The 26,929-nt window shown below is 47.3% G+C and overlaps 1 protein-coding gene and 9 non-coding genes across 11 annotated transcripts in view; all 10 read right to left on the minus strand.

The window, feature by feature from the left end:
• Positions 1-26,929, minus strand: part of LOC135895937 (scoloptoxin SSD14-like) — a 174,290-nt gene that overhangs the window by 80,259 nt on the left and 67,102 nt on the right. The gene's annotated exons all lie outside the window — the stretch shown is intronic.
• On the minus strand, positions 2,157-2,228 carry TRNAH-GUG (transfer RNA histidin (anticodon GUG)). Its single transcript has one exon. It is a non-coding gene; the product is annotated as a tRNA-His (tRNA).
• On the minus strand, positions 2,486-2,557 carry TRNAH-GUG (transfer RNA histidin (anticodon GUG)). Its single transcript has one exon. It is a non-coding gene; the product is annotated as a tRNA-His (tRNA).
• Positions 2,819-2,890, minus strand: TRNAH-GUG (transfer RNA histidin (anticodon GUG)). Its single transcript has one exon. It is a non-coding gene; the product is annotated as a tRNA-His (tRNA).
• Positions 8,063-8,134, minus strand: TRNAH-GUG (transfer RNA histidin (anticodon GUG)). Its single transcript has one exon. It is a non-coding gene; the product is annotated as a tRNA-His (tRNA).
• TRNAH-GUG (transfer RNA histidin (anticodon GUG)) lies at positions 13,274-13,345 on the minus strand. The gene has a single exon. It is a non-coding gene; the product is annotated as a tRNA-His (tRNA).
• On the minus strand, positions 13,604-13,675 carry TRNAH-GUG (transfer RNA histidin (anticodon GUG)). The gene has a single exon. It is a non-coding gene; the product is annotated as a tRNA-His (tRNA).
• On the minus strand, positions 16,895-16,966 carry TRNAH-GUG (transfer RNA histidin (anticodon GUG)). Its single transcript has one exon. It is a non-coding gene; the product is annotated as a tRNA-His (tRNA).
• Positions 18,569-18,640, minus strand: TRNAH-GUG (transfer RNA histidin (anticodon GUG)). The gene has a single exon. It is a non-coding gene; the product is annotated as a tRNA-His (tRNA).
• Positions 18,943-19,014, minus strand: TRNAH-GUG (transfer RNA histidin (anticodon GUG)). Its single transcript has one exon. It is a non-coding gene; the product is annotated as a tRNA-His (tRNA).

Here is a 26,929-nt window from a genome sequence, read left to right on the forward strand (position 1 = left end):
TAAAGAACAACAGAACAAAACGCATTTACAGAAAATATGACACTGAAAAATTTTTAAAAACTTCAAACACGCTTTGTTTGACGTGGGGATGATTATAATGACATGAGGTCATTCAGAACGGGTAGCCATTCCGGCTGTTCTTCGCCTGCGCAATATACATCCCTGGTGTGAGCTATACTTTCTATAAAGTATTCTCTGGCTGGGCGTGCGGTTACATCCGCATGCCTCACCGCCATACGCGTCTTCCAAATTGCGTGCACACTCAACAACATAAACATATCATACGGTATGCCACTTTCACACTGAACCGGCAGAAAACGAATACCGTATGGTGTTATAGGGAGTTCTTTCTTTAAAAGTACTATACGAACACGGCGGCCCGGGTTTTTTTTTTTCTTTATTACCGTTTTCATGGTACATGCAAAATATACACACTTTACAAATGGTAAAAGTGCCACCAGTCTTTGGTGTGCACGTGGCTTTAAAAACGCCCAAGTTTAGCAAGCTCGTTCAATAATCTAATCCATTCTGGTTTTTCATTTTGAGCATCGTATACTTCTTTAATGTAACAGGCACTTTCAATAAAATATTCGCGAGTACTCCGAGCACGTACATCCGCATGTCTAAGGGCCATGCGCGTGCGCCACAGGCTGTGCAACCCTAATAACATAAACATGTCGTAAGGCACTACTCCTTCGTTTTCCGTTGGGAGAAAACGGATGCCATAGGGTGTTATCGGCAAGTCTTTCTCTATAGTTCGCTGCAGGACACGCCAGTGAAACAAGGCGTCCCAGCAGTCTATGAATATGTGCTCAATTGTTTCTTGCTGACGGCATAGTAAACAGTCTAGAGACCAGGGAATAAAACTACCTCTTTCCTGAAGCCACGGTTTTACTGGTAGTGTATTGGAATGTAGTTGAAAAAAGAAAGACTTTGCCGATGGCCTGACAGGCATACGTTTTACCCTTTTCAGCACATTTCTTTCAGTACCTAAACTGAACATCGATCTGTACAGCGGTACTGCCAGTACTATATCAATTAAATCTTTATACAGCCGCTTTTTAGGAACGTGACTGAGGTAATAATAATATTTGGGGTTTTACGTGCCAAAACCACTTTCTGATTATGAGGCACGCCGTAGTGGAGGACTCCGGAAATTTTGACCACCTGGGGTTCTTTAACGTGCACCTAAATCTAAGCACACCGGTGTTTTCGCATTTCGCCTCCATCGAAATGCGGCCGCCGTGGCCGGGATTCGATCCCGCGACCTCGTGCTCAGCAGCCCAACACCATAGCCACTGAGCAACCACGGCGGGTAACGTGACTGAGGTATTCCATTGAAAAGCGTACCTTCAGAAACCAAAATGCCCATATCACTTCTTTCAGAAATCCGCTCATAGGGCACTGTTGACTACACACCTAGATATAATGGATTCAGGAAGAGCCGTACCTAGTCTCAGTTGCATCACATATATGAGGAATGGGTCTTTTTGGTCTCTAAAAAACGCAAAACGAAACACTATCTGTTTCAAGAATAGATGTGCCAGTCCAAGCCCTCCTGTTTTGACGGATCGAAATAAATTTGTTCGACTGGTTCGCTCCCACTTTGACCCCCATACATACACTGCCAGTACCCTATGCAAACGCTGCACGTGGAATCTAGTCATAGACAATGCTTGCAATACATAGCACATTTTTGCAACGGCGAATAAATTACAGACCTTCGTGCGGGCAAACATTGAAAGACTACGGCCACCCCGTTTAACTGCTTTTTCTTGCACTTTCTTTGTTTCGTCTTCCCAGAATCCCGCAGTCTCCTTGTAGTGCTCAATCGGCACCCCAAGACACTTTGTCGGCGCAACGGTCCACTTCACATTCACAAAAATAGGTGATCACGGCTGCCCGGTTGGACGGATCTACACCTTTCCCTGATCGCCGTCATGTAAAGTGCAGATGGGAGCTCAAGAACGATGCCGTGTTGAAGGAAACCGAAAAAAAAGGGGGGAGGGAATACCCTCAGTCCGGGTGTCACAGGAAAACAAAGCAAATGAAACGGCTAGAAATTGGCTGCAATTTCCGCACGTCATATGCCCGCAAACAAATATCAGTTGCTTGATAGCGTAAGACATTAAATCATTCGGGAGAAAAAAAGGTATTGCCGTGACCAGGATTCGAACCTGGGTTATTGCGGCCACAACGCAAGGTACTAACCACTATACGATCACGGCTGCCCGGCTGGACGGATCTGCACCTTTCCCTGATCGCCGTCATGTAAAGTGCAGATGGGAGCTCAAGGACGATGCCGTGTAGAAGGAAACCGAAAAAAAAGGGGGGAGGGAATACCCTCAGTCCGGGTGTCACAGGAAAACAAAGCAAATGAAACGGCTAGAAATTGGCTGCAATTTCCGCACGTCATATGCTCGCAAACAAATATCAGTTGCTTGATAGCGTAAGACATTAAATCATTCGGGAGAAAAAAAGGTATTGCCGTGACCAGGATTCGAACCTGGGTTATTGCGGCCACAACGCAAGGTACTAACCACTATACGATCACGGCTGCCCGGCTGGACGGATCTGCACCTTTCCCTGATCGCCGTCATGTAAAGTGCAGATGGGAGCTCAAGGACGATGCCGTGTAGAAGGAAACAGAAAAAAAAGGGGGGGGGAGGGAATACCCTCAGTCCGGGTGTCACAGGAAAACAAAGCAAATGAAACGGCTAGAAATTGGCTGCAATTTCCGCACGTCATATGCCCGCAAACAAATATCAGTTGCTTGATAGCGTAAGACATTAAATCATTCGGGAGAAAAAAAAAGTACTGCCGTGACCAGGATTCGAACCTGGGTTATTGCGGCCACAACGCAAGGTACTAACCACTATACGATCACGGCTGCGCGGCTTTTTTTTTTCTTTATTACCGGATTGGAACTTCCGAACACAGAACTCAAATACAATTTTACAAGTACAATAAAAGACGCGTGAGCCTTTTCATGGCTGGAGTGTGAAGCTAAAATGGCTTCAGAGAAGCCAGCTTATCAAGCACAGGTATCCAATCCGGTGGGTTCCTCTGGATTTTGAGAATATCTCGTATGTACACACAGTTTTCACTGAAGTTTTGCATGGCCGATCTTGCGTCGACATCCGCATTTCTGACCGCCATCCTCGTTTTCCACACACTATGCAAACACAGTAACATGAACATGTCGCATGGCATTTCATCTGGATCTTCACATGGCAAGAAACGGATACCAAAGGGTGTTACTGGTAAATCTTTCTGAAGTGTCCGTTTAAGGATGTCCCACAAGAAAACAGCATCGTGACAGTCCAAAAAGATGTGTTCTATCGTTTCCTCCTTTCGACATATCAGGCAGTGTAATCCCCATGGGACAAAGATGCCTTTGCTTTGAAGCCATGGTTTTACAGCGAGCGTGCCCGTGTGCAGTTGGAAAAAGAATGATTTAGATGACGCTCTTACTGGCATTTTTCGAACTCGTTTTAACACGTCTCTTTCTGGTCCTAGTTGATAGATGGATCGGTACAACGGTATTGGTACAAACACATCAATTAGATCTTTGTACAATTGTTTACGTGCCACTGCGCTCAAATATTCTAAGGAAAACCGTGGCTTCAGTACTTGATATGCAGACACTATTTCGCGCCAAAAACTGCTCAGTGTTCCACGCGTATCTACATTTGATGAGACAATATAATCCGGGATATGATTACACAGCCTCATGTGTATAACAGTACGCAAGAAAACATCGCTTTGGTCTCTCAGAAAGAAAAACCTTGAAACTATTTGTTTCAAAAATAAATGACACAGACCAAGCCCTCCGTGTCGCACCGAAAGGAACAAGTGTAACCGACTGGTGCGTTCCCAGGTAGAATTCCATATATAGGTGGCAAACACTCTGTGTAATTTTTGGACACAAGTTCTGCTCATACTGAACACTTGAAGTACATAAAACACTTTTGCAACAAAAAACACATTACAGACTGTAGCGCGGGAAAACATAGAAAAGTTATGCCCTCCCCATTTTTCAGACTGATCCTTGAGCCTTTCTGTCTCTCCTGCCCAGTATTCTGCAGTATTTCTATAATGTTGGAGAGGAACCCCCAAGTATCTAGCAGGAATAGTTGTCCATCTCATGTTTGCATACGCCTCCGGCGTTTGCCCCCAATTTCCATGCCAAATGCCCAGAGATTTATCCCAGCTAATGGCACTCCCTGTAGCACTACAGAATGATGTAGCTTCCTTAACAGCTTCTTTAATACTGTCTTTGTCTTTGCAGAATATGGCTATATCATCGGCATATGCCAGTATCTTTACTTCAGTAGCATAAAAGGAGTAACCATGCACCATTCTATTTATGCGAATTTTTAAACATAAGGGTTCCAAATAAAGTGCAAAAAGAAGAGACGAACACGCACACCCTTGTTTTATACCTGACAGTACTGGAATGTTTTCACTTACGGTGTTGTTAATTATAAGGTTTACTGCACACTCTTCATACACCATCTTGATGCCCTCCTTGATAACGCTACCTACATTACAATGTTCTAGTAATAACTGTAGTATGTCATGATTAACTCTATCAAATGCTTTCTGAAGATCCAGTTGTATCATGGCTATGTTATCTTGAGTCATGTCACAGCATTCTAGGATAGTTCTAGCGGTGTGTATATTTGTGTAGATTGTCCTTCCTTTGATGCCACATGTCTGGTGAGGTAATACGAGGTGTGTGATAACGCTCTGCAATCTCTTGGCTAGCATCTTCGTAAATATTTTGTAGTCTACATTCGTAAGACTTATAGGTCGATAGGCCTCAACATCCAACAATTTCCTGGGATCATCCGATTTTGGAATGAGTACTACGTGACATTTTCTAAAAGATAACGGTGCTCTTTTTTGTTCATAGCACTCATTTATCACGCGATGTAGCACTTGTGCCAGTTCTTCCTTGAAGCATTTGTAAATGGCAGCCCCTAGTCCATCAGGCCCAGGTGCTTTTCCAGTGTTTAGTTCATCAATGGCCTGTTTTACTTCATTCAGACTAATTGGCCGCTCAAGCGTTTGTCTTACTTCATCGCCTAGCCTTGGCATGAGCGACAAAAATTCGTTTCGAAAGGCTTCTGTATCTTTTATTTTTGGGCTTAGCAGTTTTCGATAGCATTCAACAGACGCTTTCTCTATCAGTTCCCTGTCGCGCGTCACATCGTTTTTATATCTTATTTCTTTTATCTCTTTTTTTTACTGCTTGCCTTTTTTCTTCCCCGAGTGCCCGCTTAGTAGGCGTTTCCCCTAGCCATAGTCTTTCAGCCCGTGCTCTGACGATCGCTCCACGATATTTCTTTTCATCTATCACTTCGAGCTTACTTTTAAGGTCACGTAGTTCCTTGCTAAAGTGTCCAGGGTTAGCACTCTCAACCGCAATCATATAATCTAGCGTGCTCCTAAGTTCTTTCTCTTGCTGTTTTTCAATGCTGCGCCGCACGCAAGCTCGTTCAATCGCCGCAATCTTTACTTCATTTTTAAATTGCTCCCAAAGCGCTGTGAAATTGGAAGATTCAACCGAACATATTTCATCTATCCTTTCCTTTACTTTTTTAACAAAAAATTCATCATCCAACAGTGTATCGTTTAATTTCCACAAGTTCCAACTAAACTGACACTTTTGTCTTGGTTCCTAGTGTCGCTATCACCAAGCAGTGATCACTAAATGTGACGTTCTTTACTTTGTATGCAGTAATGTGTGGTATCACAACTGCCGGAACATATATGCGATCTAGTCTAGCATGACTTACACCTTGGTAGTGCGTATACTGTACGTGCTCGCCGCCGTCAAAAATACAACCAACGTCGTCCAGCTCAAGCTCGTTTACAAGTGCGTTTAATAGTGTCGCACTTCTATCGCGGTAAGTCAATCTGTTGACTCTGTCTTGCGGCCTGCACACACAATTAAAGTCTCCAAATAAAATTATGTTCCTTTCGTACGTCATGCATGTTCTCAGGTTTTCTATGTATTCTACACGTTCGTTAATGTTATTCGGAGCATACACACATATTCCGCGCCAGAGGAGTCCACAAATGCCAAAGTCGATGAATAGTAGCCTGCCATCATCACTGGATTTTACAGATTGCGCTACAATATCGGTGCATTTTCGAACGAGTATCATGCAACCCGCTGAAGTGCCTCTAGCATGAGACACACATACATTATACCTATCCCTGAAAGGTTCGACCATTCTGTGCGTTTGCTCTTCGCTTTCTACTTTGGTTTCCTGCACTGCCATTATGTCAATGTCATTTTCCAACAAGAGGCGGCCTAACTGGCACTGCCTCCTGCGGGATGCCAAACCCCTCACATTCAACGTAGCTACACAAAGGGGAAATGTCAGATTAACAGCCATTTTTTTGGATTAGCAAACAGACGGAACGGTACTCACATCTGGACAGGCAGTGATAACAAAAACCAGCACAGGTCACATTCTACTTGTCCGCTATGTAACGTCTTATACTGAGGACAGGCTGGCTGAACACACTTCGCGCCCCTAAGTCGGGGTCAATGTTGAAGCCGTCCGCCTATCAGGCGGTATCTTCGGCTTCGGTTTGAGTCCCATTCGTCTCGTTATAGCGGTCTTCGGCGACGGCTCGCCGCTGCTCGATGGTTCGGTTGAGGCTTGAGATCCGTCAGTGGCCTCGCGAGGCCTCTTTGCAGCTGCTTTAGCGGCTGCTGTCATTTCAACATCCTCAATGCCTTCGGTCTCGTCTTTCGCGGTAGTCACTGATGCGCTTACTAAAATCGCGTCCTTTCTCTCATTGACGTTTTGGTCGTTAGTCGGCTTCCCAACCAGCACGCTCTTTGCCTCGCCAGATTGGCTGTCGCCGGGCCCAGTGGAGTTTTCCTGAAGTGGAGACGCGTCAGAGGGTGTGCTGTCTGCCGCCGGCTCTTCGGTCGTTGCTCGGGATGCTGCATCGGCATCAGCATGGTCCATTATGTGTTCAGCCATCTTGTCGCCTTTAACTGGACTCGTTACCGCTGCATAGGATCGCACGCAGTCTTGTTCTTCGTGGCCAAATCGTCGGCAGAGTGCACAGCGTGGTATGCGACACTCGCGCCTGATATGTCCAGTTCCATTGCACCGGAGGCATAACGGGGGCCTTCCTGGTACATGCACGAGCGCTAAGTTTTCCGCGACGCGCACCTGATGAGGCAAGTCTTCAACTGTAATTCCAGGCTTTGGTAAAAGTGTCACCAAACGGGTGGTGGACCCTTTATCATTACATCCCTGTACTCGCCACTTTTCGCGGGCGATATCTGTAACCTTTCCGTAAGGGGCTAACGCTGCTCGAACCTCGTCGTCGTGAACGAAATGCAACAGCCAATAAAGCTTCAGTCTGATGCCTTGGTTGCAGGGATCATAAACGACACAGGGCTGGTCTTTCACGTTGAATGTTTCTGCCGCAAGCATCTTTTTCTTGGAAGCTTCATCACGGAAGGTCACCGCCCATACATGATTCATTTGGAAGGCGCCAAGGGCCACCACTTCCGGCAGCAGTGCAAGACGCTCGAGCGCATCTCGAAAGTGCTCTACCCGATACGGCCTGGTTTTAACATCCGCGTGCAAAAATACTGTATGCAAAACTGATGTACCTGAAGGCAGATGAGGCAAAACAACTTGATAATCCGGGTAAGGCTTATCCGTACACCTGGTGCCACGGCCAAGGGCCGCTGTAACCGCCCCTACGGAGCAAGGCATTCCGCGTCCGTTCACTGCGGTGGCCGGAAATGGAATCCCACGGCTGCGCGGCTGGACGGATCTGCACCTTTCCCTGATCGCCGTCATGTAAAGTGCAGATGGGAGCTCAAGGACGATGCCGTGTTGAAGGAAACAGAAAAAAAAGGGGGGGAGGGAATACCCTCAGTCCGGGTGTCACAGGAAAACAAAGCAAATGAAACGGCTAGAAATTGGCTGCAATTTCCGCACGTCATATGCCCGCAAACAAATATCAGTTGCTTGATAGCGTAAGACATTAAATCATTCGGGAGAAAAAAAGGTATTGCCGTGACCAGGATTCGAACCTGGGTTATTGCGGCCACAACGCAAGGTACTAACCACTATACGATCACGGCTGCCCGGCTTTTTTTTTATTTATTTATTACCGGTTTTTCGCAGAACGTTCAGTTTCCACACATAACAGTATCACCATTGCAATACAAAAAAAGGAAGAAAAGAGGCATACCGTACAACAAAGCCGTCTGTCCCGATTGGACAGGCGTTGTCAACTTAAAATTCCTTCATGGCTGTCAGAGGTTCTAGCCTCCACAGCCATTCCGGAACACATTGTTGCATTTTCTGAATTTCTATAAATCGCGACATACACTCTCTGAAATAAACGCGAGCGGGCCTACCATCAGGATCACAATAGTACCCTGCCATACGAGCCCGCCATATACAGTGGAGAGCGTTCAACATAATAAAATCATATGGAACCCCGTCATCATCCTTAATTGACAGATACCTTATCCCTTGGGGGTCCACCGGTAACTCTTTTTTCAGGGTTCGCTTTAAGACGTCCCAGAAAAAAAAGCCCTCCAAACATTCCAAGAAAACGTGATCAATGGTTTCCTGCTTTTTACAGATCAAGCAATGCGTTCCCCATGGTACGGTACAACCTCGCTCTTCCATGAAAGTCTTCACGGAGAGCGTTCCGGTGTGAAGCTTAAAAAAAAAGGTTTTTACTCCTGGTGGCACCTGCATTCGTTTCACCCGTTTAAGGACGTCTTGTCCTGGCCCTCCACTGTAAATGGCTCTGTATAACGGCACTGGAAAAACAATGTCACACACATCTTTATACAATTTTTTCCTTGTCACTTCGCAAAGGTAATCCATGGAAAACCGAACAGAAAGAAATCTTACGCTGTCGACCACTTCCTTAAAGTAGCCACGAAGTGATCCGGTAACGCTTGCCGTACTAACAACATGTGCCGGCAAAGCGCCGCTCAACCTGAGCTGACATACGGTGCGCAGAAAAGGTTGGCGCACATCGCGAAAAAACAAGAATCTGTTTACGAGTTGTCTAACAAAAAGATGAACCAAACCCACACCCCCGTCCTTCACTCTTCTAAACAAATTTGTTCGGCTGCACCTTTCCCATGTTGACCCCCAAATGAAAACAGCAAACACTCTGTGCAGCCTTTGCACATTTGCTCTCGAACAATACAACGCTTGCATGACATAATATAACTTGGTGACAAAAAACATATTACATACTGTAGCCCTTGCAAAAATAGACAGCTTCGCACCCTTCCATCTGTCCGCCTTTTCTTTCACTTCATCGGCTTGGCTCCTCCAATATTCATCACTACTATTGTAGCTATTGAGAGGAACACCCAAATACCTCGTCGGCGTTTTGACCCATCTGAGGTTCGCGAAGTTGTCCGGTGCAGCCACCCAATTCCCGTGCCACAGGCCTAGGGATTTGCCCCAATTTATTCTACTACCCGTGACATCACAGAAATGTTTCACTACCGATACTGTTTCCGTTACACTTGGTTTGTCTGTGCAACACACTGCGATGTCATCTGCGTATGCGAGCAACTTCACCTCTGTCGCTGCTAATTTGAAACCACGTATTTTGTCATTTCCGTTAATTACTACACACATTGCTTCAATGTAGATGGCAAATAACAGCGGACTGAGGGGACAGCCTTGGCGTACTGAACGCCTGATGTTAATGGGGGCCCCCAGAGACTTACTGACAATTAATCTTGTCGTGCAATTCTGGTACGCCAAGGCCACGCCCTCACTGATGATGGAACCGACATTAACATGATCCAAGATGGCAAACAAAATAACGTGAGCGACACAATCGAATGCTTTCTCCAAATCGAGCTGAAGTATTGCAACGCCACCATCGGCGACGTCACAGCACTCCAGCACGCACCGCATCTGATGGATGTTCGAAAAAATGGACCGCCCCTTGATGCCGCAAGTTTGGTGGTCTCCGACAATTTCCTTGATGACGCCTTGAAGTCTCGCAGCTAAAATCTTCATAAAGATCTTGTAATCAATGTTTGTTAGTGATATAGGTCTATAAGATGACACGAATCTGAGTTTGTCTGTTTGATCACTCTTAGGGATTAGTATTGTGTGCGCTTTTCCAAAAGATGGGGGCAATAATTTCTTCTTGTACGCGTCATTAAATACGTCTGCTAACAACGGGGCCAGTTCTCTTTTGAAAGCCTTATATAACCCCGCACAGAGTCCATCAGGCCCGGGCGACTTGCCCGAGTTCAAATCGCCGATTGCCTTTTCAACTTCGTGCTCGGTAATGTTGCCTTCCAATCGTTCTTTATCGTCATCTGCCAGCCTCGGCATCCGCTGAAGAAAATCGGCTTTGAAACTCTCTACATTCGCTGGCTGAAATGCAAAGAGCGACTGGTAGTACTGAAAGAAGGCGCGTCCTATGCTTTCGTTGTCGTCGACAACAACCCCATTCATTAAAATCTTATCGACATGGTTTCGCCGTCCATGCGCCTTCTCGAGTCCAAGCGCCCTTTTTGTGGGCGTCTCCCCCGCCGCTAATGCATCTGCTCGTGCTCGCACGATGGCACCTTGATAGCGTTCTTTATCGAACTGTTCCAGCTTTTCCTTGACGCTCCGCACATCGTCTTTGTACAGACCAGGCTCTCTGCACTCAAGAGCTATCAGCTGCTGAAGTAGTGTTAGCAAACCCTTTTCTTTATATTCCCTCTCAAATTTGAGGCAGCTTGACCTTTCTAAGGCTTTCATTTTAACTTCTTGTTTAAAACATTCCCACTTTTCAGCTATTGTTTCAGCTGCATCTTCTCGTATTCCATTAATGGCCTCCCGTACTGCCTTTACAAAAGATTCATCATTTAATAACAAGGCATTCATTTTCCACATCTCCCAATTAAACTCATGTTTGCGTTTCCCTATACCGACATTACATATTACGAGACAATGATCTGAGAACGATACGGGCACTACAGAAAAACCGTGGCAGCTTGGAATTGTATCCAGCGAAATGTAGATTCGGTCCAACCGCGCATGGCTACTGCCCTGAAAACGTGTAAAAGTCACGTCACGCCCCCCTTCCAGACACTCAAAAACGTCATCGAGTTCATTTTCACTGATTAGTTTTGACAAGACTTCACTGCTTCTGTCACGCATACCGGCATTATTGGCTCTGTCTCTAGCACTCATTACACAATTGAAGTCTCCTAACAGCATGACGCGCTTATCGCATCGAACACGCTGCGAAAGGTTCGAAAAGAAATGGGCACGCTCTTCCACAGAATTGGGTGCATATACGCATATGATGCGGAACTGAAATTCGCACGAAACAAAATCGCAAAAAACAATCCTTCCAGACTGACAAGAAAAGGTACTTTGAATTTCCAGTCCAGGCAGTTTCTTCACAAAAATAATGCACCCCCCGGCCGTGCCTAACGCATGGCTTACCACCGCAAAATACCTAGTCGTGAAACGGCGCACCATGCTCCCGGTCTCCTCCTCCCCGTCAACCTTAGTTTCCTGGACGGCTAGTACGTCGACATCGTGGTCAGTGACCAACCGTAGGACCTGACTTTGCCTACGACTAGCCGCCAACCCTCTCACGTTTAAAGTGGCAATTTTAAGGGACGGTATCTGAGCCATGTTGAGCTAAAGAGAAAAGTAGGCCCGGAGCATGGTGCTTACCGTTCACGACTAGCCCTAGGCTAGCCGCCTCCGGGACCTCCCGGTTTCCCGGCGTTGTTTGTGGCCGGCACTTTGTCCGCAGGCTTTCGCTCAGGTGGGACATTCGGCTTCGGTTTCAAGCTCGACCGCCTCCCAAGTGGTGTCTTTGTCGGCGGCCCTTCGGTGGTGCTGGTCCAACTGTCGTTGCGGTCCTTGGTCTGGTCATGGGGGCGCTTTACTGGGGCACCAGGAGTCGAAGTCCGGTCGCCGTCAAGGACGGCCCCGTCCTGCTGCATCGCCGTCGTGCCATTGTCGAGAGGGTCTTCACTCCTGCTCCGCGTAGACGGGCCCATAGCGGCCGCGACCTGTGCCGTCCCACTCGGCTTCAGGGTAGGCTCAGCCACCTTGCTGTCTACGGCCGAACTCGTCGTCCCACTGGCTGTCGCTGTAGAGGCCGCGTCTAGCGTTCCTTTAGCAGCGTCCTCCGCCTCGGCCACGTCCATGACGTGCTCTGCCGCAACGTCGCAAGTTACTGGGCCTGTTACGGTGGCATAAGATCTTACGCAGTCAGCGTCGACGTGGCCGAAACGTCTGCATAAGGTACAGCGGGGGACCCTGCACTCACGGCGGACGTGTCCCGTGCCGTGGCAGCGCAGGCACTGCATCGGTCGACCGGGCACGACGACCAAGGCCAACTCTCCGCCGACGCGTATCTGATGTGGCAGGTCCTCTACTTTCATGCCGCTTTTCAATTTGAGAATGACGGTCCTGGTGGTTGAGGTCTTCGTTGCCATGCCTTCGACGCGCCACCGCTCCCGGCTCACCTCCTCCACCTTGCCGAAAGCCGCGAATGCCGTCCGAACGTCCTCGTCGGCAACGCCGTACAGCAGCCAATGAAGTCTTAGCTTCACCTGCTGATCCTGCGGGTCAACGATGACGCACCGCCGTCCCTTAACTTGAAGTTCCTTAAGGTCCAGAAGCCTCTTTGTGGCAGTCGCATCGCTGAGGGTCACTGCCCAGACGTGGTTGATCTGGTACGCCCCTATGCATACCACATCAGGCAGCAGGCCCGTCGGCAGAAGGGCGTCTCGGAAATCTTCCACCTTATAAGGTCTGGCGCGAACATCACCGTGCAAAAAGACGGTGTTAATAACCACTTGTCCTTTAGGAAGTTGCGGCAAAATAAAGGCGTAATCCTTATCGTCGTTTACCCTGGATCCGCGGCCAGAAGTGGCCGCTGTCGCTGCTCCACTGGAGCCCATGATTCTGCTGACCGCTCAGCTCGGCTGCCGGAAGCAGAATGATCACGGCTGCCCGGCTGGACGGATCGGCACCTTTCCCTGATCGCCGTCATGGAAAGTGCAGATGGGAGCTCAGGGACGATGCCGTGTTGAAGGAAAGAGAAAAAAAAGGGGGGAGGGAATACCCTCAGTCCGGGTGTCACAGGAAAACAAAGCAAATGAAACGGCTAGAAATTGGCTGCAATTTCCGCACGTCATATGCCCGCAAACAAATATCAGTTGCTTGATAGCGTAAGACATTAAATCATTCGGGAGAAAAAAAGGTATTGCCGTGACCAGGATTCGAACCTGGGTTATTGCGGCCACAACGCAAGGTACTAACCACTATACGATCACGGCTGCCCGGCTGGACGGATCGGCACCTTTCCCTGATCGCCGTCATGGAAAGTGCAGATGGGAGCTCAGGGACGATGCCGTGTTGAAGGAAAGAGAAAAAAAAAGGGGGGGGGGAATACCCTCAGTCCGGATGTCACAGGAAAACAAAGCAAATGAAACGGCTAGAAATTGGCTGCAATTTCCGCACGTCATATGCACGCAAACAAATATCAGTTGCGTGATAGCGTAAGACATTAAATCATTCGGGAGAAAAAAAAGTACTGCCGTAACCAGGATTCGAACCTGGGTTATTGCGGCCACAACGCAAGGTACTAACCACTATACGATCACGGCTGCCCGACTGGACGTATGCCAGCTATCAAAAAACCGGGGCGGATCTCGGAGCAACGGAACCGGCTGGCAAAAGTGGATCAGTTAGAGCGAGCGTCACACAAGACGAAACGATCACAAGAAAAATAAAATGAAAAGCAATTGCCGCAACGCGTCGGAGTGGCTCTGTTACCTGCAGCGCATCAACTGAGCACAGACACCACCACACAGACGTGGAGAGTGTAGAAGTACAAAGTGTGACCTATTTAGTGTTGCAGAAGAACAGTGAGCTTCTCTTGACGAGCAACACAGTTGGGGGCACATGTTTGAAGTCTGTGCGGCTCCATCCCGGCTCTTTCGGGACTGGACGATACGACATGGTTATTTCATTTCTTGTATTTCTGCCAAAGCACTCAAAAGCCCGAAACTGGCTTTGCTGAAAGCGTCTCGCCCGCGCTGACGGTCGTCGTGAACAAGTCGTCGTCATGCCGCAAACGTTTCTCTTGAAAACTTGCTTGAAAAATATGCATGAATTTCATATGTAAACGGCAGTACATGCAATACAATATTTATGAAGACTTATTTAGGAAATTGCACCTCTCGACAGCTGAACATTTAAAAAGAAGAGATATCCCGAATGTACTTCTTTAAGTTTCTTAGAGGACCTGTTTGGCGTCAATAAGACATCTTTGTTTGTCGGGTGTTGCCGTGTGTTTAGTGCACCAAAAGAAACCTCCTTATAACGAACTGAGGCAGACCAAACTAATGGATATAAAGGAAAAGGCCCAACCAGACGATCACGGCGGCCGCATTTCGATGGGGGCGAAATGCGATAACACCCGTGTACTTAGATTTAGGTGCACGTTAAAGAACCCCAGGTGGTCGAAATTTCCGGAGTCCTCCACTACGGCATGCCTCATAATCAGAAAGTGGTTTTGGCACGTAAAACCCCATAATTTAATTTTTTTAACCAGACGATAGATCGTCGTGTGAGCTACTTCGACGCATACTGACCACCCGAGCTTATCATTGGCTGCTCTGTCCTGCTGTGCGCGTGTTCTCAGCGAAACTACATGGCTTTTGCACAAAGTGTATACGCGTGCAGCGACAATGTTTTCGCGGGCGGTTTGATTCGATTTGATTACCAAGGCAGAGCAAAGCGGTGCCTTGTTGGGGCGCCTTAATCTTGAAGCCCCAATTCTGAAGCTGCTGATATGCTATTGCCATAAAACAGCGAGTCGCACTTAAAGCGTAGGTCATGCGCCACCAGCAGTGAGCAGCCATGAACGTGGAGTTCGCAAAAGTAGCAGCGCGCTGAAGGCGCTTCCCGGAACAGCGCGTTCTATATGCAAGCAAACTTCATATCTATCAGCAGGTGTCGAGATTATAGCTAAGCACACCACAGGCTCGATCCTTCGCGGTCGGCAATGTGCCTACTGCTTACTAAACTGTACCCAGTTTCTGAACAGTATTGTGTAGCACATTTACTTAGACAGAATATATGAACACTAGTTTTCAATGTCGTCCGTTCTTTTATAAAGTAAGATGAAGTGCCGCGATACCTTTGGGAGTATTCTGGTATACCAGTGCGACAAAGCCGCTGTAGAAATATTCCTCAGACAACTACGCAAAAAAGAAGAGAAGCACCTTAGATTCAATGTCATCAATGTACACTGGCCGATACAAATTTCTATGGGCTCTCAGTGCTATCGCAATATGCCCCGACGTCACTGCACTGAGTACGACTTGATTGCGCAGTAAAAAAAAAAACTGAAACCCTACAGCTACTTCCACCTTGTTCATATCTCGCTTCGGGAAGCGCGTAGTGATTAGAAAGTATAGTTGTTATGGGCAAAAGGATGGAAGGAAACAGCTTTTATAGCTAAGCTTTAAACTTTGCTTACGAATATTTATGCAGGCCTCGCTGAACGCACAATTTATTACCTTTGTGTGACGTTCTTGCGGAAGAATGTACGGCATACACTGATATTGCAGCTGCTCGCACCGTCTTTATCAATGTCGAGTGAGTGTGTGAAATAACTTTATTAGGTCCAGAGAAGACGCAGGGAAGACCCCACGCCACCCGGCTATTCCCACGTAGGGACCGCCAAGCCGAACTTGACGGCCCGATCGCGGGCACTCTGGACGGCCAGGGTTTGGTCGTTTAGTTCGAGGCTGCCCAAGAGTGCCGCCCACCTGTCCTCGCTGAAGGAGGAGCCGATGGCTTCACACTCCCACAACACATGGTCCAATGTTGCCCTTAGTCCACAGGCAGGGCAGTCCGCACTGGGATATCTTTCAGGGTATATGGCATGAAGAACCGCGAGGTTAGGGTACGCACGTGCTTGTAAAAGTCGAAGGGTAACCGCCTGCGCCCTGCATAAGGCAGGGTGCGAGAGGGGGAATACCCGTCTTGACAGATAGTAGTGTGTGGTGATTTCATTAAAGGTAAGCAAGAGTTCCCCGTGGGGCAGGGGGACTGCTGAGGCGGCGCGGTCAGTGAGTCCTCGCGCGGCCTCGCGTGCGCCCTCGTTAGGTCGATGCTGCAGATCTCGTGTTCATCGCGTTACGCGGAACTCGAAAATATCGCGAAGCTTTATGAGCCTTCTAATAAGAGTTATTGGTACGATGTCATTCCTCTTAAAGCAGAACTTTGCTTCGCGCGTACATTTAAAATAAGAATAGTCACTGGCTTCGCTAGGCGCGCACGCAGCAACATAAAGAAAAGACAATTTGATTTTCATTATCTTCGAGATCCTTAAGCTGTAATTACAATACCAACGATGTGCTTCTACAACTGATTATAGGCTACATATTTCAAAGCAGAGCACGCGCTCACCAATCCTTGCGATTTCTTTAGTACAAAGCGCACCCATGCGCCGTACTTGGGTAAATTTTATGAACTTTACCGAGGCTTTCGGCATTCAACGCCGATACTTCTATTGATTGTGCGGACACTTGCGAGGTGCGTATAGTTACATGCACGTTCTGTCCCTTTATTCGTTTGTAGCGTTGTCATTTCTTTGTTTGTGCGCTGTGTTGCTTCGCACACGTAGTAATTCTTTGAATTAAAACTAACGCATCCTACATTGCTATCATTGTATCAGATAATAAACAAAGCACCGCTTTCTAACCGTCATGACTCACTGCGTCCAGATTAATCCGGTACAGGAGCTATGTAGCCAATGTTGTTCCAGAAAATAAAACCAATGAACACCTATTAAAAAAACAAATAAAAAAGCTTGCCGTGACCAGGATTCGAACCTGGGTTATTGCGGCCACAACGCAAGGTACTAACCACTATACGATCACGGCTGTCCGGCTGGACGACGGGCAGGGAGAGAAAAACCGGGCAGAACCGCACAACAACCCGACAGGCGGGCGAGAAACTGGGTCGCCGTGAACGGTGCGCAAGGTGAAAAACAAAAAAAAAGAAACTTAAAAGCATAACAAAAAGAGAGGTCCCGAAGCATAGGAGCGGCCGTACTGGCATTGCGTGCCCATATTACTTGAACGTTGCGCTCCCGCAGCCTCCGAGCTAATTAGAACAGAGACTTAAGATTGATTGATTGATTGATTGATTGATTGATTGATTGATTGATTGATTGATTGATTGATTGATTGATTGATTGATTGATTGATTGATTGATTGATTGATTGATTGATTGATTGATTGATTCGTGGCATTTAACGTCCCAAGACCACTGTACATGGGGCAATGGGAGACGACGTATACAGTGGAGAGCATCGGTTTAGTTTTCACCGCCTGGGGTTCTTCAGCGTTTGCTTAAATTATAGCGCACGACTAGCGCATCCGGATTTCGCACCCGTTCGTATTTCTGCCACTTGCGAAATCGCAAGTTCGCGGCCAGTAAAGCTTTCGTTAAAAGAGCTACACAGCTGTTACATTAGACACGACTTGGGTAACCTGGCCACTATGTACACAATGACCGACCAGAATTAGGGGATCAGAGCGGCTTCATTCTCGGTTAGTCACAACCATCAGGAGATACAGGCAGTGAAGCCAAAGAATGCGTAGAGCAAAGTAATTGTTATGTTTAATTAAAATGTAGAACTAAAAAGGTAAAACAAGCTATAGTATACGAAACTATAACATGCCGCAGGAGAGAGAAGAGCGCACATATTCCACAATTCGCATGCAATGCTTTGCGAATACATTCACATAATGTATCTTATGTACACTACAGTTTTTCTATACATCTTCAATTACAAAAGCACCCCAACGCCAGCGCATACGGTAAATATCATTTCACAATGCACAACCGACAACTGCCGTTTACTACACACCTTGCTTTGCTTTATTGAAGGAAAAGCAGGGCCTAAATACATAGGGTGCGCGCAGATTAAAAGTTGCCGAACGCCTGTCAGTAAACCAACAGACGCAACACACCCAGCTGTCACGCTATCAGGCACGGAATACACCGCGTACAAAGGCGCAAAAAGAAGCGCGAAGTATCACGTCATCCCTAACGCTTCTTCGTAGTGCAGGCGTCAGGATGAAAGAAAAGTTTGAAAAGCATTACACCGTGACGAGGATTAGAACCAGGGTTACTGCTGCCGCAACGCAAGGCACTAACCACTATACGATCACGGCTGCCAAGAAAGATGGAATTGGTCTCTTCCTCGGTCACCCTCATGGAAGCTGTCGATTGGTGCTCAATGCAAAGGCCACAGCATAGGAATGTAGCAAACAAGAACCGCAATGAAGAAGGGCACGAAAGGAAATTACAGCGAATGAAAGGGGCTCGAATCAGCTGCAGATTCCACGCGACTGTCAGTGAACCGAGAACAAAAACCGATATACCCGACCCTTATGTTTCCCGTTAGTGTGTATAGGTATACGAAGAGTGTGATTTGCTACAAGAAATCAAATAATGGGAACGAAAAAAAAAGCTATGCCGTGACCAGGATTCGAACCTGGGTTATTGCGGCCACAACGCAAGGTACTAACCACTATACGATCACGGCTGCCCAGGAGGACGGAAATATAATCTTCCCTGATCACCCTCATGGAAGCTGTCGATTGGCGCTCAATGCAAAGGCCACAGCGTAGTAATCTAGCGCACAAAATGCACAGTGAAGCAGGACACGAAAGGAAAGTACAGCGAATGAAACGGGCTCGAATCAGCTGCAGATTCCACGCGACTGTCAGTGAACCGCGAACAAAAACCGGTATACCCAACCCTGATGTTTCGCGTTAATGTGTATAGGTATACGAAAAGTGTGATTTGCTACAAGAAATCAAATAATGGGAACGAAAAAAAAAGCGATGCCGTGACCAGGATTCGAACCTGGGTTATTGCGGCCACAACGCAAGGTACTAACCACTATACGATCACGGCTGCCCGGCTGGACGGATTCCAGCGCTCTAAAAACCGAGGCGGGTCTCGGAGCAACGAAACCGGCTTGCGAAAGTGGATCACCGAGAATGGAGCGCAATATGTAAAAACAAAAAGAAAGACGCACCGCCTTGAAGCGAAGGATAGCTTTCGTTGCACCCAGTGCCCGTATCGCCTGAGTGTCACGGCTGTACCGCACGTCGGCATCTTTCGGGATCAAACTGAGCGTTGACTACACAGTAAAGCGTGACCGTTATGTATTTTCGGTTGTCGCGTAAGTCCAGTCTAATTTGAAAGGGTGTGCCTCACGTTCGCTTCTTCGCTTCTTGTCATTTCTTCGACGCAACTGTCTCGATCAAATTTAGAGGAGAATAATGGACGTTTCAGATGGCACGCGGAAAAGCCTTATTCATATGGTTGTTCCTTTATTTCCTTTATTTACTAGTTTCTTTATTTTTTAATAAATATATGTTTTAGTTCATGGCCGGCGTTCCATTTTTTCATTCGTGCCTCATGCATGCCCAGGAGCAAGTTTCGAATGCGCCGACCTGTAATGTAGGAGGCTCTTCCTGGAGCGAGAAGCATACTGCCAGGGCACATGGTCAGATAAAAACAGTTCAAGGTCAGGGAACCTAAGTTTGTTATTATAGGGATATTCAGCAGTTATTTTTAGTTTCTTCATGCAGGAACAAAACGCGTCATAAATTTGTCCAGCACACAGCTGAGTGTCACAGGTGTTAGATCTGCAAAAAAAAAAACTAAAAAGTCGTCTACGAATCTCAACACCATTACAGGGCTTGTCTGTAGCCGGCATTCCATGAGGCAGTTGTCATAACTAGCGAAAAGAACGTCACTAAGCATCGGGGCAAGACACGAGCCTTCGCATGCACAGTCTTTTTGAATAAGAAGTTTCAGATTTTTAGACGATTTCTTTAGCTTTTTACAGATGTAACACCTGTGACACTCGGCGTTGTGCTGGACAAATTGTTGACCTATTTCGTTCCTGCATGAAGAAACTAGAACTAATTACTGAATTTCCCAATAATAACAAACTTAAGCTCCTTGACCTGTAACTGTTTTTTTTTTAATCTGACCATGTGTACTGGCGGTATGCCCCTCGCTCCAAGAAGAACCTCCTACCTTACAGCTCGGCGCATTCGAAACTTGTGAAGCGTGTGATTGCCAAATCTTGCCTTGGGGCTGCCTTGTCGTTGTCGTGCCTTCACACAATGCGCAGCAGTTTTAATACCCAGGTGTTCAGACTACGAATGGCAGGCTACCCGGACAATTTACGGTCCACCATTGCCGAATGTCCTTTAGCAGACTTAAAATAACCGAGGCCTGACAAACATAACGATCAAAAAGGGGAAAGTTCGCATTCAAGAACCGCGGTCATTCCCTACGCACTCCTGGTCTGTCGTCGTACAAAAAAAAGTAGCACATAAGGCCGACATTAGAGTTAGTTCTTCTTTTTATTTTTTTATTTTTTTGCAAAAAAACAAGTTATCCAGTATGTGCCGAAAAGTGAATGAGGGAGATGTGGGGCCCCGCACGCGTGATATGAAACATACTAAAATGCCTGTTGATTGATGCCACAAGATAGTGAACGAGATCCTCCTCTACTGCCGTCGTTGCTACATCGATAAAACTGACCGTTGTGTTAATGACCACCTCAGAGAACATTCATACTTAATGAAGGCGTGCGTCGGCCGCCACGTAGCCGTGCACAGCTCCCGGTGTGGTTGTTGTGCATTGTTTGACAAATGCGAAGTACTAAGGCACTATGGCAACCAGCGTGCCCGTGAGATATATGAGGCCTTTTGCATCGACAATAAAGGCAATATGCGCGTGAGTGTGCCTTCGTTATCGCTCCTCACGAAGGAACTCACGTATCTTGCACGTGGATAATTGCGACCATTTAGTTGTGCTGTTTTTACACTCGTCATCGTCGCTAGCTTCCTGACAATGTATTCCTACTCTGTTATGCTCTCTTCTCCCTCCCGCCTATTCAAGCCCCTGTATATATTGCTGCATGCGCAATAAAATATTCGTCGAAAGTCAGCGCTTCGTTTGTCCTAGTCAAGACCCGTTGTCCAGCCCTGCTACTCGTTTTCATAATTCGTGTTAGAGCTCTTTGCCTTATACCGCAAAAAAAGAAAAGCAGACAGGTCATGGTGACTCGCCAGACGATCTGCGTAGCAATGATGATGTCATGCAAGCACGCCGCACGAGCGACTTCGCAACGAAGTTATGATAGTCCACCCTTGCTCAGCACTTCGAAGTTAAAGAATCGTACTGCGCCTGAAGCCTCCCCAAAAAATGTAGGACAGACGGAGCATTTGCTTCGGAGGGTTTTCCCCTATATCTGTACCTGTTTATTGCGCTTCACTTGCAGTACGTCGTACCGACAGGGCTGAATTTCTACCCTTTTAAAAGATCGCACGTGTGAAGGGAACCGGCAGCTTGCCTGCCGCACCTGAGACCACACATGTGCGAAAAAACCACCGTTTGGTCTCAGGCCCTGACTTCCTCGTATTTATACTCCTGACAGAAAAGTACATTTCCCTATTTGAAAGAGTCGACATATGGGGCCGCATAACGTAAAACTATTCCAGTATATTTTTATTCCAATCTCCTGACGTCAAACTTGCGTAAGCGCCAGCGCAAGCATCGGGCAGTCACCCGCAGGGTTGTCTGAACATACCAATGAAACGCTCTCCTCGTTCATAGGAGGTCACTTTTGTTTGCTTGAAAAACGAATAACATTGCCTACGCTGAGCGGCTTGTCTTATCTAATTGGCTCACAAGAGGCGGGGAGCACGCTCAAGTGGAGAGGGATTCGATAGGGCCGAGACAGTGCACTGAAAATAGATAACCGGATGAAGAGGGTGGTGCCGCCGTCTGCGATTATTCCGCTTTCTCTGACATAGCTTGCGGTGGCTCGTCGACAATCGCGGCGGCATGCAACGGAAGCTTAAGAACGACGCTAAAACGGATACTCAGCAAAGAAGAGTTGTCAGAACGAGGTCGTAAACCTGCTGAAAGTATTCCAAAACGTTACACGGCCGTGCAAAAAGTATTATTATACGCAAATAAACCCATGCTCTCCGGCAGGTGCGAGTAGCCAGTGCCGGAACGATCGGCGGCAGCCATCTTTTATTCCTTTCAGAACGGGGCAGCCTGCGGCTATTCAAAAGAAAATTCAGTTTCGTTCGGCATATTAATGCATCTTTAACGCGTACACGTCACTTTGACGCCGTGAGTCATTGCGGTTTTGTGACGTCGCGTGACAGGCAGGTGAAGTGGGCGAAGCCCGAAAACTTTTGACCAATAGCCGAGGGCTAATGGCGAAAAGGCGTCGAATGAGAAATAACTGTTTTTCTTTTGTTCGGCCAAATTATGTGTGAACACGTCATATCAGATGGGGAGCTATCGCGGTTTTCGTGACGTCGCGTGACAAACAGGTCAAGTGGGGGTGGTCCAAAAAAGTTTTTGACCAATCGCGGAGGGCTGATTGCAGAATTGGAATAGAAAAGTTTGGAATAGTTTGATGTTATAGCACCCATGCTTTATTTTTGCTTGGTCCGCAGATAAAATCTCCCATCCGCACACACGCACAAATTACGGGCGATGTTCCTGCAACTGCATTTATCCTGTTAGTCTAAATGGCGGATTACGAAGGTGTGAGATTCGACAGTCCGAACGAGATTGGCAACTGCGCCGGCTAGTCAACACGTATTCATGTGTATTCAGAGGTCAACTTTGCAAACTGGCTGTAAAACATGTTTCAATGGTAAGCTATGCAGGGTTTGATGGGCTTTGATGACGCCTGCATAGTTGCACTTTCGTTGCCAGATGGTGCGTGTTCATCCATCAGTTCGCGTTTGTAGTCTCTGAACGGCCAAGTCGTCCTACCATTATCGTAACTTAGAAAACCATGTGTCGTCGTCGCAGCCACGGCTACGCACCCGGTTCGTGCCTTATGGAAAGCGACGTGTATCTTTCGGGGGGATATAAAGGAGCTTCGCACGTTATATTAGACAGTTTAGTATAGCTCATACGCGTAGCAGTAAGCGCAAGACGTTAGCGTAACCGTTGCGTAGTGCGCATGCGCTGTAGGTAAACGGCGCTGGGGCTCTTACGTACGCTATTTCCGGGATTCAGCGCTCAACGCTAACGCACGCATAGAAAGGTTTATATGCATAGGGGAACATGGTGGCGCGCCCTTCGAGGTGAGAGCCACAACCGCCTGCTTCAGAAGTATACCGAGTCGTCGGCCTGCACTGTTCAACTCGCTTGTTTCCCCACTAATTCTCATATTTGCTTTAGATTTGTGCACTGTTGCATCGACAGCGGTTAGCTGGCGACAAATGGGCGTTGTTTTCGAGATAAGCTCTCGATTAGTGGCGCAGTAGGCTTAACGAGAAATTTTGCTCATATCTGCTGCAGCCGCGTCGAGGTGGCGTCAAAGTTGATGCCGGTGCATTCAGTCACTGCATCAGGATATATCTATTGCACTGCCTGAGTAAGTCGACCGTAAAAGACTGTTATGCGTCACGCCCTTTTCGCATCGCTAACACACTCTAAACGAATGTGTTTTTTTTCTTTTTTTTTTACAAGGCTGCACATTTTCAGACTTTCTGTTAAATAAGCAGCGTTTCGATCGAAACAAACTAACGTCTCCCACCTTCCCGCTAGTCTGGAAGACTATTCGGTGCCGGGCAGTGTAACATATATCTTGGCGTTAGCGTTGCGTCATACGCTAACGCAAGTGTTTTACGCTATACTAAGACGCTGAATGCACTGTTCGCCAATGTTACTTGTACTGAACGAAACGGCACGAAAGTCCGCTTCTTGCAGCGACAAGAAAGCAATAGTTATCTTAATAGTCACTTGATTATGAACGTACAGGCGACGCAACAAACTCTTCGTACCTTGTGTGTTCCCAATTTCTTGCCCTTTCTCGAGCAGTATTTCGCTTCGCCGAAACGGCATGCTGCTGTCAGACTTCCTTGAAGCATTGTTTTAAAAAACGTTTACCCTAAACACTTTAGCAACAAGTGGCTTTCCTCATCCTCTTTCTTATTCTTATTATTAGTTTAACAATGACTCCAGGCCCGCAGTATTCCTCGCAACTCTCCTATGATACCCGCACTCGATAAGCAATGGCATTTTCTCAGCTTACCTGCTTGAACTACGAAGATGTGTATTCCGAGAGCCAAATTGCTTCCAACACCATCGCACGACTATTGCATACCACTAACACAGCAACAACGTAGGTGCCTCCAGCTGCCTTCTTTTTCATCTTCTTTCGACAAGCCGACTGCTCGAAACAAAACGGCGAAGATGCCTGAGCATGTGATCGTGTGCAAGAGGCCAGTAAACAACATTTTCAAGTTTAATACTCATGCGTTAAACTACAGCGCACAGGTGGCACGATTTAGAGAGAAAAAAACACTGTGCGCCTGCACCCCGCAGCATCGTGTTAAATGGTGGTGTAGCGAAGGACCATTTCTTTATTAACGCTGATAAGACGGTTTAAAGGCGGTACAGCCATGGTTGCAGCGACAGGTCAAAAGTGAAACCTGATCAGTTGCTCTCTTTTCTTTCTCCTTCTTTATTCTTATGAAGCTGAATCAAGACCATGAGACGAAGAGGAGGAGGACGGTGAGGAAAAGAGGTTCTCACAGCGGTCAGTGCCAGGCATGGTTCCTGCGACTACGACGAACACTTCTCACCCTTCTTTCCTCTTTATGTCCCCCACCCACTTCCCCAAGGCGCTGAGTCTTGGCGTTCCCTAAAGGGTTGCAGAAAATATATCGCCTCTTCCTCTCGGCAATCGCTCTCTGTCTCCTCAAGACGACGTATTTGGGGTGCACACGATTTAGCCCTGGTTCATTACGGCATTTGCTGTCGTGACCTCCAATACACGAGCACAGACTTCACATCTTGGACAGTTTGTGAGGAGCGCGCAAATTCCAAAATCGATTTCCAAGTTGTGAAGAAGCCCTGACAGTATACACCCAGACGAGAATGCGAATGTTCAACGCCTCTAGTAATACCCGTCGCGTGCGAGAAAATTTCATTGAAATCGTGGAGCGTATCGTTGGTGTGCAATGTGGCACAGCCCGAACTTCCATAGCCGGTAATATCGATAGATCACCTTAAATGTTAAAGATGCTCTGGTGTGAACGTATTAAGAATTATGAATTTACCGACTCCGTAGCTTTGTGGGGCTTTGTGTAAACGTTTCGTTTTCATAATGAATCAAAACCAACACGTATGATCAAAGTAAAACTAACGTGATCACCGTCGATTTCTTTACGGTATATTTGTCAGACTTTACAAACATTGGGAGCTCAGTTTTTTCGGTGTTTCCGATAACGGCAGTTTCCGTGCCTTGAATAACTGCATCCGGATAGGACTACTGCACTGCCTGAGGGAGAGTGTCATAAAAGACTATTATGCATCACGTCGTCTTCGCATAATACATTCTAACCGAGTGATATATTTTTTCGAAGTTGCGCATTTTCCCATTTTTAAAAATAAATAAGTAGCGTTTCTATCCATACAAACTTCGGGCCTCTCATTACTTGAGGCCTGGAATTGTAATTACGCAGGGAAATAATCGTGGCCACCATTTTTGTGGACGAGCACGTCGAGAAGCTACGTAAAAAAGAAACGTGACAGCACGACAGGCGCGTCTTCGGCCGAGCGACAAATGAATAACAGTGATAGTAAGGTGCACTGATCTTATAATGGCCGCCATACTTGTACGGCGTGAAGCGGTGCCCCTAACGACACGTGCAGACTGTGTCCGACACTATGGTGAACCCAAACGAAGAACGTTCATTCACCGATCGCTCGCGCATACATAAAAGAACCATGGCTGATTGACATGCCCATATGTCGCCATAGCATGACGACTTCCGTTATATATTTTCCCTTGTCTAAGCAAAGTTAGTTCTGCTTAGAAATTGAACAGGGTTGCTTGAAATTACTGTCGTAATGAAAACGTAGCGGTTGTCTCGTTCGACGCGCAGATCCCCTCGCGGTGCCGGCGTCGGTATTCGACCTGGCGCACAAGGTTGCACCCTTGGAACCAGAACTGTTATACACCGTGCCAAAGGCTGAACCACGCTGAGTCATTGAACACTTCAGTCTCGCACGGGAATAGCCCGCGTGTCTTAAGCAGATTCCGCCTGTTTCGTCGTACTAGACGGTTCTCTTCGGGTACCATTTAGTATAACCACGGTGCTTGCTGACCGAGGACCTGGACCCTGTAGGTCTACGCCCTGTCTCTCACGCAGACGATTTCGCCCTTCCCGAGTGCCGGTACAGCCTCGCCCTTCCTGTTTCCATGATCGAAAATAACGTACAGCGCGAAGGACAAGAACTGCGAGAGACGACATACACAGCGCTGTGTATGTCGTCTCTCGCATTCCTTGTCCTTCACGCGGTACGTTATTTTTGATCATGAATTACCAACTAGCCCAATCCACCACCCTAGTCCTGTTTCCAGTTTCTTTTGCTTCAACACTGGGGATCGTTGTTGCGGTGTGAGGTCTGGAAATCGCCTATGAAATCTTCTTTCAGCACCATTTCGTATCGCCCAGCTACGCAGTCAGTTTTGTCGCGAGCGACAGTTTCAGTTTCTTCTGGACCGTGCGCTGCAAGGTGGACAGGGTTTCGCCGCTCGACGTCATAGCCACGCCTCCTTAGCAGCTCCGCCTTTTCTGGTGATTCCGCCCAGTGACAGGTTACACGAGTACGTGGTTTCTCGGCGCGTGATGAACGGTTGCGTTGTCGTGCAAGTTCGCGCGCCGATAAAGAACCGTCTCCCGCCGCCTTGTGCCTATCTCGGCTTCTCCTGTCATCGGGAATAGTCATCAGAAAGGGTCCGTGAGTGTAGAAGAGA

Source organism: Dermacentor albipictus, chromosome 2 (genome assembly GCF_038994185.2).
Source record: "Dermacentor albipictus isolate Rhodes 1998 colony chromosome 2, USDA_Dalb.pri_finalv2, whole genome shotgun sequence".
Classification (NCBI taxonomy): Eukaryota; Metazoa; Arthropoda; class Arachnida; order Ixodida; family Ixodidae; genus Dermacentor; species Dermacentor albipictus.